This window comes from Dermacentor silvarum, chromosome 1 (assembly GCF_013339745.2).
Source record: "Dermacentor silvarum isolate Dsil-2018 chromosome 1, BIME_Dsil_1.4, whole genome shotgun sequence".
Lineage (NCBI taxonomy): Eukaryota > Metazoa > Arthropoda > Arachnida > Ixodida > Ixodidae > Dermacentor > Dermacentor silvarum.
This window is the reverse complement of record NC_051154.1, coordinates 199,074,834-199,091,575: the sequence shown is the minus strand read 5'-3', so window position 1 is coordinate 199,091,575 and position 16,742 is coordinate 199,074,834. Positions and strand designations below refer to the sequence as shown.

The 16,742-nt window shown below is 43.8% G+C and overlaps 1 protein-coding gene across 2 annotated transcripts in view; it reads right to left on the bottom strand.

Moving 5' to 3' along the window:
• The window catches only part of LOC119436634 (QRFP-like peptide receptor), a 251,151-nt gene extending 234,851 nt beyond the window's left edge, over positions 1-16,300 (bottom strand). For both annotated transcript variants that reach the window (XR_007464514.1, XM_037703561.2), the window contains exon 1: positions 16,059-16,300. The gene's annotated coding sequence lies outside the window, so the exon portion shown is untranslated. The remainder of the gene's footprint in view (positions 1-16,058) is intronic.
• Positions 16,301-16,742: the final 442 nt, after the last annotated feature.

Below are 16,742 nucleotides of genomic sequence, written 5' to 3'. Positions count from 1 at the left end.
ATCACGGCACGATTTGTCATGGCATCATTATACGCTCAAATGGCCAAGGGCCCCCTTCACGCTTTCGCACACAACGCCTTACCTCCCTACATTGAAGCAACACTGCAATCCCTTCTTAAGAAAATTGCAGTGACAATAGTTCAACGGTCGCATCGGCTACGCACGGTATGCATGCGACGCGCACTCAAGACTGCCTGCTTCGGTGCCGATGTATAAGATATGCTATTCAGGGTGAGCCCCGTGATCGTTGCAAAATGCGTTAGAAAGCGCCGAATTCTCACTTGCTCAAAATATGAGTGAAATCGCAAATTTCCACCGCAGAAGTTGCATAACATGGCTGTATCTTATACCACCCCTGAAAAATCCGCTACGAAAAAATTTGGGTAGGCCTATGAGGAAGCGGCAATCAGGCTTACCGCGAATGCAGCGAACCGGTCGACAGCAAAAGACTGAGATTAGATCCGCCGAGCCCGCGAGGCGAGTCGCGGAGCGAAGCACTTCCGCCAGCAAGACCGAGGGGCTACGCGGAATCGGTTTGGGCTGGAGACGGGACCGTCGCGTGGCCCTGGATTTTCTCTCGGCTTTCACGAGGAAATCCGGCCTCTTACGCCGGCTGTTGATCATGCTTATCCTAACCCTGCCATCCCCTTTCGCTGACACAACGAGTCGCTCTCTCCTGCTCTTCTCGAAGCAGGCCGAGGAGGCAGGCCACTCTATTCCAATAAAGATTGATTCAGCAGATTAGCGACTCGCCCTATTTCAAAACAAGGACAGCCCATTTCTTCAGACGTAATTGGTGGTTCACGGCAGTGAGCACTTACATTGAAGCAAAATCAGTAATTACTTATGACGAACACACACACACACAAAAAGCCTGCTCTATCCTAGAAGATATTTGCTGTACAACGAAATTTATAGCCAAAAGGCGTTTACTGGAAATATACTAAATATCTATGCAACATCTCTTTCTTATTAGGTTTGTTATTTCGGGGAGCCGAGATGTCAGACTACGGAGCTCACTGTTATTACAGCACGCTTAAGCACAGAAATGTACCCTTTCTCACTGTGTTGAGGACCACCCACCTAAAAGCGTATGTTTAAATGTAAGATGTTTGGTCATGGTGATTTTGGATACATTTTTCTAGGTATTATTTATAAGCATTCTTACTTTAGATTCTTGAAATAGATAACCCGACGTGCATAGGTAGCCGCCCAAGAAGGTAGGAAGTAAATAACGGAGTGATGGAAGTCGTGTACCGTTCCGATGGATGGGTAGATGGATGGATGAAAAACTTTATTAGGTTCCTTAGCTCAGATTAAATTGAGGAATTAAGGAAAAAACGTCTGCAAAACCGATAAAAAGGTTAATCTTGCCGCAGCACATTGCTAGCAATTATCGGCATTTCATGCAATTATCGGCCTAATTAAGAAATACTAACTCGTTAACGTTTTTATAACTAAAAATAATATGAACTTTTAGGCAGACGTTGAAATCGCCGCAACGCTAGTAGTCAAGTACTCAAGGCACATCCACTGTAGAAATTCTTTTACTATGCTGCCGGTTTCAATATATTGGTCGACCACAGGTGCTGCAAAATACGTTGGCGTTTAATAGTAGACGCTGCTGGGTTGGTCGATTCACATCATCATCATCATCATCATCATCATCATCATCATCATCATCATCATCATCATCATCATCATCATCATCATCATCATGCTATATTTATCTCCACTGCAGGACGAAGGCCTCTTCCTGCGATCTCCAATTACCCCTGTCTTGCGCTAGCCGATTCCAACTTGCGCCTGCGAATTTCCTAACTTCATCACTCCACCTAGTTTTCTGCCGTCCTCGACAGCGCTTCCCTTCTCTTGGTATCCGTTCTGTAACCCTAATGGTGCACCGGTTATCCATCCTACACACTACATGGCCTGCCCAGCTCCACTTTTTCCGCTTAATGTCCACTAAAATATCGGCTATCCTCGTTTGTTCTCTGATCCACACCGCTCTCTTCCTGTCTCTTAACGTTAGGCCTAACATTTTTCGTTCCATCGCTCTTTGTGCGGTCCTTAACTTGTTCTCGAGCTTCTTTGTTAACGTCCAAGTTTCTGCCCCATATGTTAGCATCGCTAGAATGCAATGATTGTGCACTTTTCTTTTCAACGACAGTGGTAATCTCCCAGTCAGGATTTGGTAATGCCTGCTGTAAGCACTGCCAGCCCAATTTTATTCTTCTATAAATTTCTTTCTCGTGATCAGGGTCCCCTGTGAGTAATTGACCTAGATAAACGTACTCCTTTACAGACTCTAGAGGCTGACTGGCGATCCTGAATTCTTGCTCCCTTGCCAGGCTATTGAACATTATCTTTGTCTTCTGCATAATAATCTTCAACCCCACTCTTACACTTTCTCGGTTAAGGTCCTCAATCATTTGCCGTAATTCGTCCCCATTGTTGCTGAATAGGACAATGTCATCATCTGCAAACCGAAGGTTGCTGAGATATTCGCCGTTGATTGTCACTCCTAAGCCTTCCCAGTCTAAGAACTTGAATACTTCTTCTAAACATGCAGTGAATAGCATTGGAGAGATTGTGTCTCCTTGCCTGACCCCTTTCTTGATAGGTAACTTTCTACTTTTCTTGTGGAGAACCAAGGTTGCTGTGCAATCCTTGTAGATATTTGCCAATATATTCACTATGCATCCTGTACTTCTTGGTTACGTAATGCCTCTATGACTGCTGGTATCTCTACTGAATCAAATGCTATTTTATAATCTATGATAGATTACCGATGGTATAAGAACGCACACTGATACGATAAACGTTCTTCTCTGTTTTTACTTATGTGTTTGTTTTCTCGCAAGATCTTTAATTCATCCTCAGTACAGATTGGTGTTAGATGTCATTCTTATCCGTAATCCGTAAGGGAATGCCTCCAGGAAACATAGTAGATGGCACATCCATGCATTTCACAGCCCCATAATGAGCATGGCTATCTCGGAAATTGTGCTCATCCCAGGATTTATTGGTAAATGTAAGTGCACATGACTTGAGTCGTCGCTTGCACCTAATGCATCTACTCTAAAGCAATTAATTGAAAAGTTATAGCTATTGAAAGCGTTAATTTTTTGGTATCGCTAAAACTGAAAACCGGCTTCTCTGCAATGACGGAAGCTCGGGAAAAAGGCTTATGAAAATAACGAAATTAATTACATGCTCTAATGAAGACAACAGAAAAATGCTGTTTTATGCATTGAAGCGCAAAGTTAACTGGAACGCCCATGCATTTCGTCGGACTCTGGAAATTAATATCTCAAAACTGGTTCTGTCCTGAGAATTAGTTCCAAGTGGATACGCCTTGCGAATTCAGCGGCTATAATTCGTAGATTGAAAGATGTGCCATTAAATAATTAATTAAAGAGTTAGTTAGCATAAGTATGTTTTATTCATTTAGGCGTTCTGATTTATTGTGGAAGTAATGACCGCCTCATCGAGTAGTTTAGATCAAGGATTATAATTGTGCTATCTGCCATAGGCAATTTTTAAAAATTTGGTGCAGCTAAAATGAAACACTCTGTACATAGGGTCAAAAAGCCAACAAACAATGACACGAAGGACAGCATAAGGAAAATTATTTGTGTTGTTGATAGAATTAGATAAATAATAATTACGTGGAATTGAATGTGGATGAAAAAACAACTGGCCGCAAGTGGGATACCAACCCGCCTCTTCGCATTACGTGCGCGATACTCTTGCCAATTGAGCTACTGCAGCGCCGCTTTCCCATCCACTTTCTGGGGTAATTATGTTTTACTACTAAACTAACCCTGGGGGTGTTACCCGGCGCCACCACTCACGGCCACGACAGTATATGTGGAACATCCCATCTTCGCAGGCGTCCCATTGCACGTGAACTTTTTTGATGAAGGCAGCTGGTCCATAAACCCACGCATGCTACCTGAAGGCATCAAAGCTGCCACGGATTCGAGACCCTCGCTATGTAATGAATGAGATGAAAGGAAAGCGAGGGGCCCCGACTTTTATTATTCACATCATAAGCTAACGAACAATGACACGAAGGACAGCATGGGGGAAATTATTTGTATATATTTTCTTATTTATACATACTGCAGCCCGTTAGGGCTATGGCAGAAAACTAACTACGATATGCAGAGACAGGAACATAGAAACAGAAAAATGTAAAGGAACTATAGATCAGCAATAGCATTTAAAATTGAAAAATAATGTTCTACAGATATGTTTGATTCAATTCAAGAAATCATATATATATATATATATATATATATATATGATTAAGTTAATATGATAAGTTAATTTTGTGCTTCAATGCATAAAGCGACGTTTTGTTAAGAAACTAACTGGAACGCCAATGCATTTCTCCGCAAAGTTTGGGAATTAATATCTCGAAACTGGTGTCATTCCGAGAATTCGTTCCAAGTAGATTCGCCTTGCGAACTCCAAGGCTACAATTTGTAAATTGCAATATGGGCTATCAGGTAATTAGTTAAAAACTTAATTAGTGAATTTTTGATAATTATTCTATTAAGCATTTCAATTTATTGTGCAAGTAATGTCCGCCTCGTCCAGTAGACCAGCTCATGAACTAGAATTGTGCTATCTGCCACAGGCAACCTTTAAGAATTTTTGAAAGTGTTCGCTGAAACACCCTGTATATACACATAATTGTGTCCTCCAATGTGTCATCACCTTCTTCAAATAACTACGTGTGTACATAAAGTTTGCTCCACCTTGGAAAATGTTTTGTACTAGTAAGATTCTTCATTTCGAAGTTGTATCGCATGGTCCGAGAGTCCATCAACATTTTACGTTGAAGTGCCCACGCGGTCATGTAATGCAGTTCCAATGAAACGCCCCGTGTTGTGAAGCTTAGGCGACTGGCTTGTGCACCGCAGGATCACTCGTACCCGCATCGCACTGAGCGTGCAGCATTTCCTGACAACAATGAGATGACAGCGCTACCTCACTCTTCCGATATTACCTGCACTCTGCTCCTTGCGACTTTCAAAATTGGAAGGAGAAACCATAAAGAGCACAATGCTTTGGCGGGCTAGTTGGTGCGAATCCATAATTACTTGCTTACCGCAAAAACAACGGACACGTGAAAGACGTCTTTCACATGTCCGTTGTTTTTGCGCTAAACAAGTAATTATGGATTCGCACCAACTAGCCCGCCAACGCATTGTGCTGAACTATCTTTCTTCTACTGTGGGCCCTGATTTTTGTGTGTCTGTGTCATCTCCTGAACCTGCTGTTCTGGTCAGTCACATAGCGTTTGCTGTGTGCAGTGCAAGGATGCTTTCCTTCGGCATGAAGAATGGACACGTTCCTCAAGAAGTGGCTGTTCTCTTCGGGAGCGTCAAGCCTTCCGTTGGTCACGTGCGGCGAATGTGTCGGATTCTCGGTTCTGAAATTTGGCGGCAGGTAGGTCTTCTGTACGACTGGTTGAAGGCCGTCTGCTACTCGCGGGACGCCTCTGTTGTGGCCGAGAGGAAGTTTCGTTCCTACAGACGTCTGTCAGCTCAGACTACAGAATTCTGGTGGACACGGCTTTTGCTAGTCCTCCGGTCCAGACCCCCGCACAGAAAGGAAAAAAAACACAACAGATATTACTGAGTGACACCACTGGATTTCAAGTACTCGGTGACGTCAGGCTTCCTGATTAAGTTGCAGAGTTGTTAAAAAATGGGCCAAAGTTTAGCACGGAACCAAGAATTCCTGCACATGAGCTGCTGGCCTTGAACAGGTGCATCGCAACGAAAGCTGAACTAGAAGACCAAGAACGGTGCCTCCTGGATGGAGTGGATTGCCTTCGTAGGACCGTCACCAAGAACGCGCCACCTTCGACAGCTGTGATCAAGAGAGTAGTATCTTTCTTTAGAGACAATGAACTTCGGTTGTTACTGAGTGACAAGGAGGGCGGGTTCGTAATAGCTCCGGCTGTTGTCTTCAACAAAAAAGCCATCCAGGCTGTCGAAAAGAACTTCATTCTGGCAAACGAGAAAGCTCAGAAGGTAAAACGCAAAGCCATTTCTTTGTTGGAAAATATTGGCCTAACCAAGATTGCAAAAGATGTCAAACAATGTAAGGTGCTTGCTCTGGAAGTTTTTTTCACTGCAAAAACGCACAAACCGGATGTGCTATTCCGTACAATAGTCAGTGAAAACAACTGTTGGCAGGTTTTGGTTAGCCGCTTTCTGCAAAAATAGCTTTTAAAAATTGATAATCCTTATGGTATAAAGAATTCTTCAGATGTTGTTTCCTTTCTGGAGGACAACCAGTCAGTAGCCGACTTTTTTTCTGTGGACGTCGAAGATCTTTATTACTCGATACCGCATGATGAGCTATTTCGTAGTGTGATGACCTGCATCGAGGAGGTAGATTTTCGCAATGGAACCGGGTTGTCCTCGGAAAGTTTTTTGTCCCTTCTCGAATTTTATCTAAGTGCAACTTTTATCTGGTTCGAAAATAGGCTATATATTCAAAGAAATGGTGTTTGTATTGGTTCATGTGTGGCACCTGCTCTGTGTAATATTTTTTATCGTTTGTTGAACGCACTCTTAAGAGGCCTAATGACTTGGTTCTTAAGAGGACAATGACTTGGTTCAAATTTTTAGATATGTTGACGATTTTATTGTTGTGATAAAACAGACTAACAACGAATGCTCCGTTACGGTAGCCGATATTTTAACTCTGTTCACTCACAATGGCAAAGGTCTGACTTTCACACATGAGCTATCTAGGGAGGGACGGTAAACTCCAGTTTTTAGATTTGCAGCTATCTTTACAAGCAGATCACGCATGTTGGATGTACTCGCCACATGCACTAAGGAACTTTTACCTTATGCGTCTGTGCACTCAAAGATTGTCAAACGCGCCATTGACTTGATGTGTCTAGAATCTTCGTTAAAGAAATCGTGTCATGACACTGCGAACCAGAGTTTCATTGCACAGTTAAATAGGCTGAAGGTGGCGGGTTACCCAAGTGTGATGGTGACCTGGGTCTCTGAGGTATTGCTTCAGAGACTGAAAGGGAAGCGTCACAAAAGTAACAGTGTTACTCAAAAGAAGAGGCCTGAAGTTGTGCCGTATTGCCATAGAGTGGCTCACAATCTAAAGGATGTCCGCCACTAGACACAATATCCCAGTAGTGTTTTCTGCTCCTCAGAAATTGTCAATGTTGTGCAGCCGTATTTCAAAAACAAGTAAGAAACCAGATTGTGAAAAGAACCACGCGAAGATTGTAGATTGTAGCGTCGGTGTAGTATATAAGATTCCGTTGTCATGTGGCAAAGTGTACGTAGGGCAGTCAGGCCACTGTGTTAACGAGCGCCTTAGAGAACACGAGCGATCTATACCGACAGGCACAGGTTCCCATTTAGCTCAACATTGCAAAATATGCAAGTGCAAAGCTATGTTTCATGACACTACGATTTTGAAAAAGAGCCGTGATACCACCGCCCGAGAATTATCAGAAGCTTTTTTCATACAGTCACTGGGTTCGCAGTGCATTAGTGTGCCTAATGCACTCTAAGCTTGTACAGCGCTGAATACGGTTTCTTGGATTATGTGTCATGAGTGCACTCTGGCGATAAGATGTTGTGGTAGTTGCCGCGCATGGTGCTCACTGCGCATGCTCTTCTTGTTTCTGCTCTATATAAAGGAGGGATGCAATAAAATGATGTCAGTTGAGAGTAGAGCCTTGTCCTGTCGTCTATCACGTGTCCGTTGTTTTTGCGCTAAACAAGTAATTCATCATCATCATCATCATCAGCCCATATTTATGTCCACTGCAGGACGAAGGCCTCTTCCTGCGATCTCCAATTACCCCTGTCTTGCGCTAGCGTATTCCAACTTGCGCCTGCGAATTTCCTAACCTCATCATCCCACCTGACTTTCTGCCGTCCTCGACTGCGCTTCCCTTCTCTTGGTATCCATTCTGTAACCCTAATGGTCCACCGGTTATCCATCCTACGCATTACATGGCCTCCCCAGCTCCATTTCTTCCGCTTAATGTCAACTAGAATATCGTCTACCCCCGTTTCTTCTCTGATCCACACCGCTCTCTTCCTGTCTCTTAACGTTACTCCTAAGATTTTTCGTTCCATCGCTCTTTGTGCGGTCCTTAACTTGTTCTCGAGCTTCTTTGTTAACCTCCAACTTTCTGCCCCAAATCCTAGCACCGGTAGAATGCAATGATTGTACACTTTTCTTTTCAATGACAGTGGTAAGCTCCCAGTCAGGATTTGGCAATGCCTGCCGTATGCACTCCAACCCAATTTTATTCTTCTGTAAATTTCTTTCTCGTGATCAGGGTCCCCTGTGAGTAATTGACCTAGATAAACATATTCCTTTACAGACTCTAGAGGCTGACTGGCGATCCTGAATTCTTGTTCCCTTGCCAGCCTATTGAACATTATCTTTGTCTTCTCATATTCATCTTCAACCCAATTCTTGCACTTTCTCGATGAAGGTCCTCAATCATTTGTTGCAATTCCTCTCCATTGTTGCTCAATAGGACAATGTCATCTGCAAACCGAAGGTTGCTGAAATATTCGCCGTCGATCCTCACTCCTAATCCTTCCCAGTCTAAGAGCTTGAATACTTCTTCTAAGCATGCAGTGAATAGCATTGGAGAGATTGTGTCTCCTTGCCTGACCCCTTTCTTGATAGGTATCTTTCTACTTTTCTTGTGGAGAACCAAAGTAATTTCTTGTGGAGAACCAATGTCGAGAACCAAGGTAATGGGGAGAACAAGTAATTATGAAAATATGAAGAAAAGAGTTTTCATGGTGTGGATGACGAGTAGAAGAATACGATAGAACGGTTGAGGGGCATCAGTTTGCAGGAGTCACTGAACAGTCTTCAACAATAGATAAAGCAGTGGGACAAGTCCATGGCTAACTAAATTTGGTGTATTTTCAACATAGATTTCTTGAAATCTACTCCCATTTGCCAAGAATATATATATATATATATATATATATATATTTGGAGGGCAATAGCGTTGAAAGGGTGGGTCTATACAAGAAAGATACACGAGCGCTGACGGAAAGATGATCGGTTTTCTGCATCTCCGCGTGAAACTTGACTGCGGAAAAAAAACTGGTGAATAAAACAGTGTCTCCGGCGTGTGATTTTGGGACAACAAGGACGCTTGCGTGGAACTTGTGCTCCCCACGGGGTGCCTTATAGCATACACGACCGGCATGCGACCGCCGCTGCGTCGTCGTTTGCACATTTTAGCTCACCGAATACTCAAGGTCCTCGGGGTATACCCCTGGCAATGCCCTTCTAAGCAGAAGCGTTCTCGCGGCCCTCCGGCACTCTCTGTAACGAGTGACGTAATTCAGTATTGATGCGAAAGCATCAAATGGCCCATTGAGCGGAAAAGCCGGCGTCTGTAGCAACGAAAGGGCACCTAAATTCCCATTGACTGCGACGCCACGTGACGTGCGCCCTTCGACGGAGCAGAGCGGGTGAAAGGGAACACCTGCTGCAGCGCTTGGTGCGCCAGGTGTTGCGTGAAGGGAGGGGGCAGCGCCGCGGCGTCCCCACGTCACCCTCGCTCTCGAAAGCCTGTCTTATCCGCGCGTTATTTGTCGGCGCAAGCTGTCGCCTGCATTCTAACTTCGCCTCGGTAGTCGCTATCAAGAAATAATTGTAGAAAAAAAAACCGAATAAATTCGAAAGGAATAATGTTGGTGGTATTGAGTTCAGAACCTACGACCCTACGCTCAGAAGCCGGGTGTCTTACCCACTGGGCTAAATCGGCGCCTCCGGAATAGCAGGCCTAGTGCACTCTGCTTTATGACATCGTACTATACTTGGACCGAAATTTCCATTGCCTAGCACCGTGTGACGAAAGCGGTGACGTCAAAATCACCGCGGCTTACTCGGGACCTTCCCCATTAGATATATTTCTCGGAGAGTCAGGCAAGGTGGCATGACGTGCTGGATCGAAGTGCTATCTTGGAGGCTTTGGCCAAGCGTCTCAACTCGCTCACTAGCCCGCGAGGAGTTGATTACCTGAAAACTGCTTAGCGGCGTTCACTTGAACAATAATGCTTTCGCATTCACAACTCTCAAGAAGTGGTTAAGTGCCCTCGGATTTTTACTTAATTTGTAAAATTTTAAATATTTCTGCCGTCTGCTTGCTTGGATTCATTCTGACTCGCGAATGTCGCGGCAGCTTTCAGTGACCCGCTGGTTGCATTTCCCGCTTTGCTATTATCTTCATTTGTCGTGACCATCCTAGATCACGATGGCGTTGGCTTTCTGCATTAAGATGTAGGATTTATTCTTATTCAATATATTAAATAATTCCAGTTTGTTACAGTATATTTATGTTGCTTTATATTGTCTTTTTCTTTCTTTCCTTTTTTGAGTTTGGGGGATTGGGCGCACTTATGGTAAATTTTTCCCCTTTTTATTTAGCCATGATGTTGTGTCCCAAGTTTAGTTTAGCAATAGTCATTAAGAGGAAGCGTTAGCTCGTGGTCAACTCTAATTTCCCTATACAAATCCGTGCGAAACTCAGAAATAGCACCATTAAACTACCGCTTACCCTGTTTGAATGAAATTTATTGCATCTAACAGGGAAGGTTCATTTAACCCAAGTGTATGAACCAGAATTTTGATTTAGGTTCTTGAAGTTGAGATTCTTTAACCGTGGGCCGGCCCACGGCTGGCCCACAGTCGGCGGTGATTCATCCGATGATGGCTGGCCCGAAACATGTCAGGAGTTAGAGGAAATGGACTTGTAGGGCAAATAATGAAAGCTGCTCAAGTTGGCGCATTCTCGAAGCCAATGTTTTTGCACTACATGATTCACGAACAGGCCATCTGTGGGAAAAACGTGGGCATGTCCTGTGTTAAGAAACCTGTTGTTTCAGCTGCTAATGTTATGAGGTCGTATGGGCTCAGTCACCGCCAGTTCCTTAAATATCTAAACGCGATGGAATCTGATTTTGTAGACGTGAGCTATCACACGACAGTTCGATGGCTGAGCTGCGGAAAAGTTTGGTCTTGTTTCTTCTAACCTCAGGGAAGAAATAAAGAGTTCCTTGCATAGAAGGATCATTCCGAGCCACTACTGTCCAGGTACGAATAACTCTGGCAATTGGCCTTTTGCGTCGACTTAACGGACCACGTGAATAAGCTCAACGTGAAGCTGCAAGGAGAGGCACACCTTATTCATGACCTGTACATGGACGTAAAGGCTTTAGATCAAAATTGCAGTTTCTCGAGAAGCAGGTACAATCTGGAAAGTGATATCATTTCAGCTGCTGTTGAAGGATTACTGCAGGGCTAATGCACCATTTATTTTCCTATTTGCGACAACAATTCTCGGTGATCGGCATGCGAAATTTTGCGAGTGATTCTCTGACCTAGGTGCTAGGAAGGAGGAAGTACTAATTTTCCAAAAATCCATTTAGCTGCGATGTGGATGTACACAAACGACATCTTGAAGTACAAGTACAAAGAAAAGCTAATCAATTTGTACAAATTACTAGACTGAACAATCTCCAAACCTACAGGAATTTGCCCTTTTTCATTTTGCCTAATTTACATTCAGCTTAATCGGTTCAACCACGCAAGAAAATTAGCCTAGCGTATAATCGGACATTTCTTCATCGCGCCTAGCTGAAGATATCCCTTGAATAGCGCGGCTTCCTATGCAGTAAGGTACTGAATGATTATTCATAATAAATAGTATACGTCAAAATATAGCAATTAAGGCTGCATGGCTGCGACCAAATACAACAGCGAGAAAGAAATTGGACGGCTTTTCAAATGCGTATTCACGTAAGATTTTAAAGTCTCATTTTATTAAAAGAAGCTTATATGCCAGCTTACACGAATCGTCTTTTCTGGAAACTCCTAAAATTCAGAGTACAAGCCGAAAGAACAAGAGCGCTGTCTGTCCAGTGAATGGCGCTATTTTATTGTTGACAGTGCTACACCAACTGGCTTACGCTTCTACACTACCAAAACGTAAACACTATGCACAAAAGTCAGCACAGCTTCGAATAAATACCAGCGTGTCGAAACGAGACACCAACAAAACAAAGGGTCCTTTGTAACGAATGGTGACGCTTCCCAGACACGTCAGCACCCTGTAGATATTTGCTTGGCGCAGACAGAATGACTGTGAACAAGCAAAAAGAATGTGCTACCGGGAAATGTGAGCAAGCTTGGTTTCCACTACCAATTTCTAATATTGCTTCCAATCAGTATACCCATGGAGACTTGGCGGTAAAAGTGAAATTCGAATCCTAAAATACTTATTTTCCTCCTTTTATGGACGTTATGCCAGAAAGTCAACCGAAATAATTAAAAAAACGAAATTATTTGAACAAAGCACGTCGATTATTTGGAATAAAATTTTTGATCTACGTCCATGTACCGTCACTTCGGTTTCAGAATTTATTTTTACTAATAATTATATAATTCTGTATTGACCATGCTTCAACACCGCCACAGGGTGACAATCTGGTCCCGCCGGCCAACAAGTTTGGGGGCGTCTGATCTACTTGAAAAAGTCGGTAGAGTTCAACTTTTTTTTTTCTGTTTTTTTTTTATGTGATAAGCTCCATGAAATTCGGTGCACTGCAAGCCGAGCAAAATGATTTCACCCTTCCTATGTGTTTACGTAGGAGGTCCTCAAGTCAAGCTCCCTTATTCATAAGCGGGATTTCAGAACACGCACTCCATGCACTCGCGCTTGAACTGTATAAGTACTTACACGATAGTGTCAGCTGTTTTATGTTTGCCATTCATTTCTTTCTCCCTTTACTGATTTTGATTCTTTCTCAGTGTGCGTTTATCATGGATGACACTGGGATAGCCGGCTCTTCGCTATTCCATTTCCACAGTATTTTGCCATTCATTAAGCAACAATACGCTACGACCTATATAAGCAATTAGACGCAATTTTCAACTTGATACAATTACTTTTTTTTTTGCTCTTCGAGAACGGTTATGCACATAATTTTTTTTTCAGATGTCCGTAGGGGTAAAATTAACAATATTAGGGATTTGTCTGCGCGGCACGGCATAGAACGTATGAAGCCAGCTCACTGATCGGAGGGAAATCGTGCACTGTGTGATAAGGAACCAGCTGTCGATTTATGTGCTTAGGCTATCGGCAAAGTATTTAGGACAGAAGATGTTGACATCGTGCTCGTAACGGCTTCACACGCTACTGTTAAGCGTTATTTGTGCAGGATCGGCACTCGATCTTCGTTTCCTTCAGTGCGGAAGAAGCAAAAATGTGGAGAAGCGCGCTTATCAGCGTGTAAATAGGCGCAGCAATAATTTTGCGCAACAATTCGAACACTCCATCTTTTTTTCTTTTTCTTACTCTTTTTTTGAAGAGGGGGGGGGGGGGCGAGGGGACAACGCAGGTCCGAACAACAGATTATTTTAATTTCTCTTATTATTTTTATGAATATTATGATATAACCATGTCTTTTTGAGTAAGACGCATGCTCCCGCGTAACCATGTACCACTGTCTCGTTTCCAGTCGTTTATTTTCAAGGGGGAAAAAAGAAAAAAAAAGAACTCCGGTGACGCCGATTTTGCTTCGGAAAGATGTATAAGTTCTTGTCTTTATTGTCAATGGCCCTTCCCTATTAGTGATTGTTCATATAGACAACCAATAGACACCGTGAGAGTTTGAATTGTCAGGCGCTCTCGCATGCCGTTTGCGGCACTGAACTCCGTTGCGTATTCTTCCTTTGTGTTATATATGGGTTGCTGAGTAGAGAATGAGTTGGAAAATAACTCGGCTACTCCATTTCTCTCGGTCCTGCAGGAAATAAAGAAAATTAAGCGATAATAACAATAACGCTCCCTAAAGAAAGCCTTTCATAAACAGCTAGTAGGGATTCACGCCGATACGAAATTGAAAAATACACGTTAGAGTTCTTGAACCTTGCTGTAGGAGTCTTTCTCGTCTTAACATGGATGGAAGGTCCAGTGCACAGTGTTAGGTTTACTCGGTCAGTATGAAAAGCACACTGTCATTGGGTATGGTAGCAGGTGCATTAGAAGCCATCTATTGGTAATTATTCCGCTATGTGCAAAGTGGCAGTGGCCCCATGAAAGCCACTTAAAAGTGAAAGCCCCATTGACCCTCAAATAGCCGTATTTGATCACGCGGTTTTTGTTTTCGCTTTTTTTTCGAATTCTCAACTACAGACGAAGGCACGTAGTTTGTCAGGCGCTGACACAAGTTTGAACGCAGCAGAAAAGGAAAGTGCAACGTTGACCGAAATAACAGTGTCCGTACCCCAGTCCTCGAACCGGAATATATCGACACCAAGGGAAATGGCCGAAAAGAAAAACAATGTGCCGACACCTCGCTCTGTGGCTTCCCCTACCTTAATTTTAAAAACTTTTTTGCTCTGTACTACATCAAATATAGCGTTCGCAAGCATTTTAAGGTTCCTTGATGTGCTTATGACCCCGAAATGACAACGACTTTAGCATTTATGCCCTTCAAGCTCTCGCAAACGATATCTGTGTAGGCACTCGTCGGCGCTAAAAAACAGCCTTAAGCATGTGGGCTTCCTTACAAACACGTTTATTTGCTTTCTTCCTGTCCTCTTTGGCCGTATAGACCGTTCGCTATGTGACATGTGATCAATGCTTTCGAGCGAAATGAAAGTAAAAAGATACGCAGCATATAAGCATCTTGTAATTCGCTTTTGCCGTGACGCTTTCATCACTATGTTGGCTCCTAGTCGGGGCTTAGCCGTTTGACTTTGGCATAAACAGTTTAAAGCCATCGTGAGGTGACCGAAAGACAGATCTTATTTTCTTTCTGTAACCGCGCATTTGTAGCTCTCTAGTTGGTTTGTGTGCATGGAGTTCAGGGAGTCACATAGTTTACCCAAGGCTCACTTTAATGGGCCTCATCGTGCTGTTTTAAACTTCGTCGCGCAGGAGAATAATCCGGATATAGAGAATGGCTGCAAAAACCTCGAGGCGTTTTTAGATGCCGCTAGAATGGCCCAAAACCACAAAGGCTTTTTTCTTTTGCTCTCTCAGCAATCGTCTATGAAAAGAATATCGGTGGTTGCAGCTTGTCTCGATACATATCTGTACGATCTTACACGTTGAGCAAATGTTTGATTTCGTGCTTTGGGGTGAGAATCACAGGGCGAATAACAATATTGTAACGTCCGTTTGCTGTTTTTTTTTCAAGGAAAAAAAATCAGGACGTGAAAATTGGCATCTTCAGTCGCGCAAACATGCTATAAACATTTTTTTCATCTGTTTTAATAATGTAGTCAAATACCACTGCAGTTGCTTCAAAGTAACGTTGGAGCGGAGGGAATTTAAAGAGATACCATGCCCTTCCGACTTGCTTCCGGTGGCCATAAATTTCTTTTTTTTTCTTCGTCTTCATTGATTTTCGTTTGCCACTTCGTGTTTTGTGAATCGCGCTTGGGCTGACAGTCTGACAGTTGCGAAAGTTTGCCTAATGCTGATAATCTGCAATTGGCACACCAAAATGCAGGTTAATTATTGAACACAAGGGTTATGGTCACGTAAAAAGAAGGACAAGGCCGACTGTAATCAGCGTTTTTTTTAATAATCACAGAAGTATAACGAAGCAAAAAAAAAAGAAAAGAAAAGCTATAGAAGTAAGAACAGACCAACGAGCGTGGCGCACCAAGATGAGTCTGGTGCCCACATTCGTTCATCCGTGATGTCGCAAACGAATCTGCATTTTTGTTGTTGTTGCGAGTAGTGGTATTGCCGCGACAGGTGGAAATGCGCAATTAAGAGCGACAGAGGAGCCTACGACAACCGGCAATTAGAAATCGCTGCAATAGGAATTCAAAATCGCCGAAACTTTTTTTTTTCTTTCCGCAGCGAACGTACCTTTTTCCCTCTCTGTGTCTATTCGTTTCTTCCAATTCTTCCTCGTGTTCCCATAAGAGAAAGTCACAAAAGACAGTTTCGACGGCACGTAAAAAAAAGCGCACGTGCAGTGCCGACTCACCATGCACGGGGGATCATTGACGGAGTGCGATGTAAGGAGGGCACAGTCCACCTGGCCGGGACACCACGCGCTGCCGGAGAGCGCGCGCCCGTGTGCGCTCCGCTCCTCAAACTTGGCACAACTGTCGAGACGCGCGCGCGCACGCGCGTTCGGACGTTTGCCGACTACGGACGGAGCGACACGACGGCGACGCGGTGGCGTCCGATCGACAGAGCGCCAGCCTCCGTCGACGGCGCGCCGCACAATGCGTCCACCTCCGCCACCAGTCCGAACGACTGGCGGGCGAGCACGGGGGCGGGTGAAGTAGTCGGCGCATGCGCCAGACCCCTCCGACTTGCAACAGTTCCTCACGCATGGCAGCTGTACGGATGTTCTTGCTTTCGCTCTTCTTTTGCTCAGCTTCCGACTGTCTCGCTGGATTTTCTTTTGTCTTTCGTAGGTAAGCGTAAAATGGGAAAGCCGCTATTGCTCAGCCGTCGGGCTTACGCTATAAGAAATCGTTATCCATTTCTTTCGCCCTCCCTCCACTAGTTTGCCTTCTTTATTATGTTTTTTTCTTTATCGTTTTATCTCATTCTGTGGGCGGAACTGAAATAGCGGGCACTATGAAGGTGTAAACCCGCTGGCCCGCGGCGCGCGAACCAATATCCTTGGTTTATTTCGAGGTATGCAAACAACGTTGAA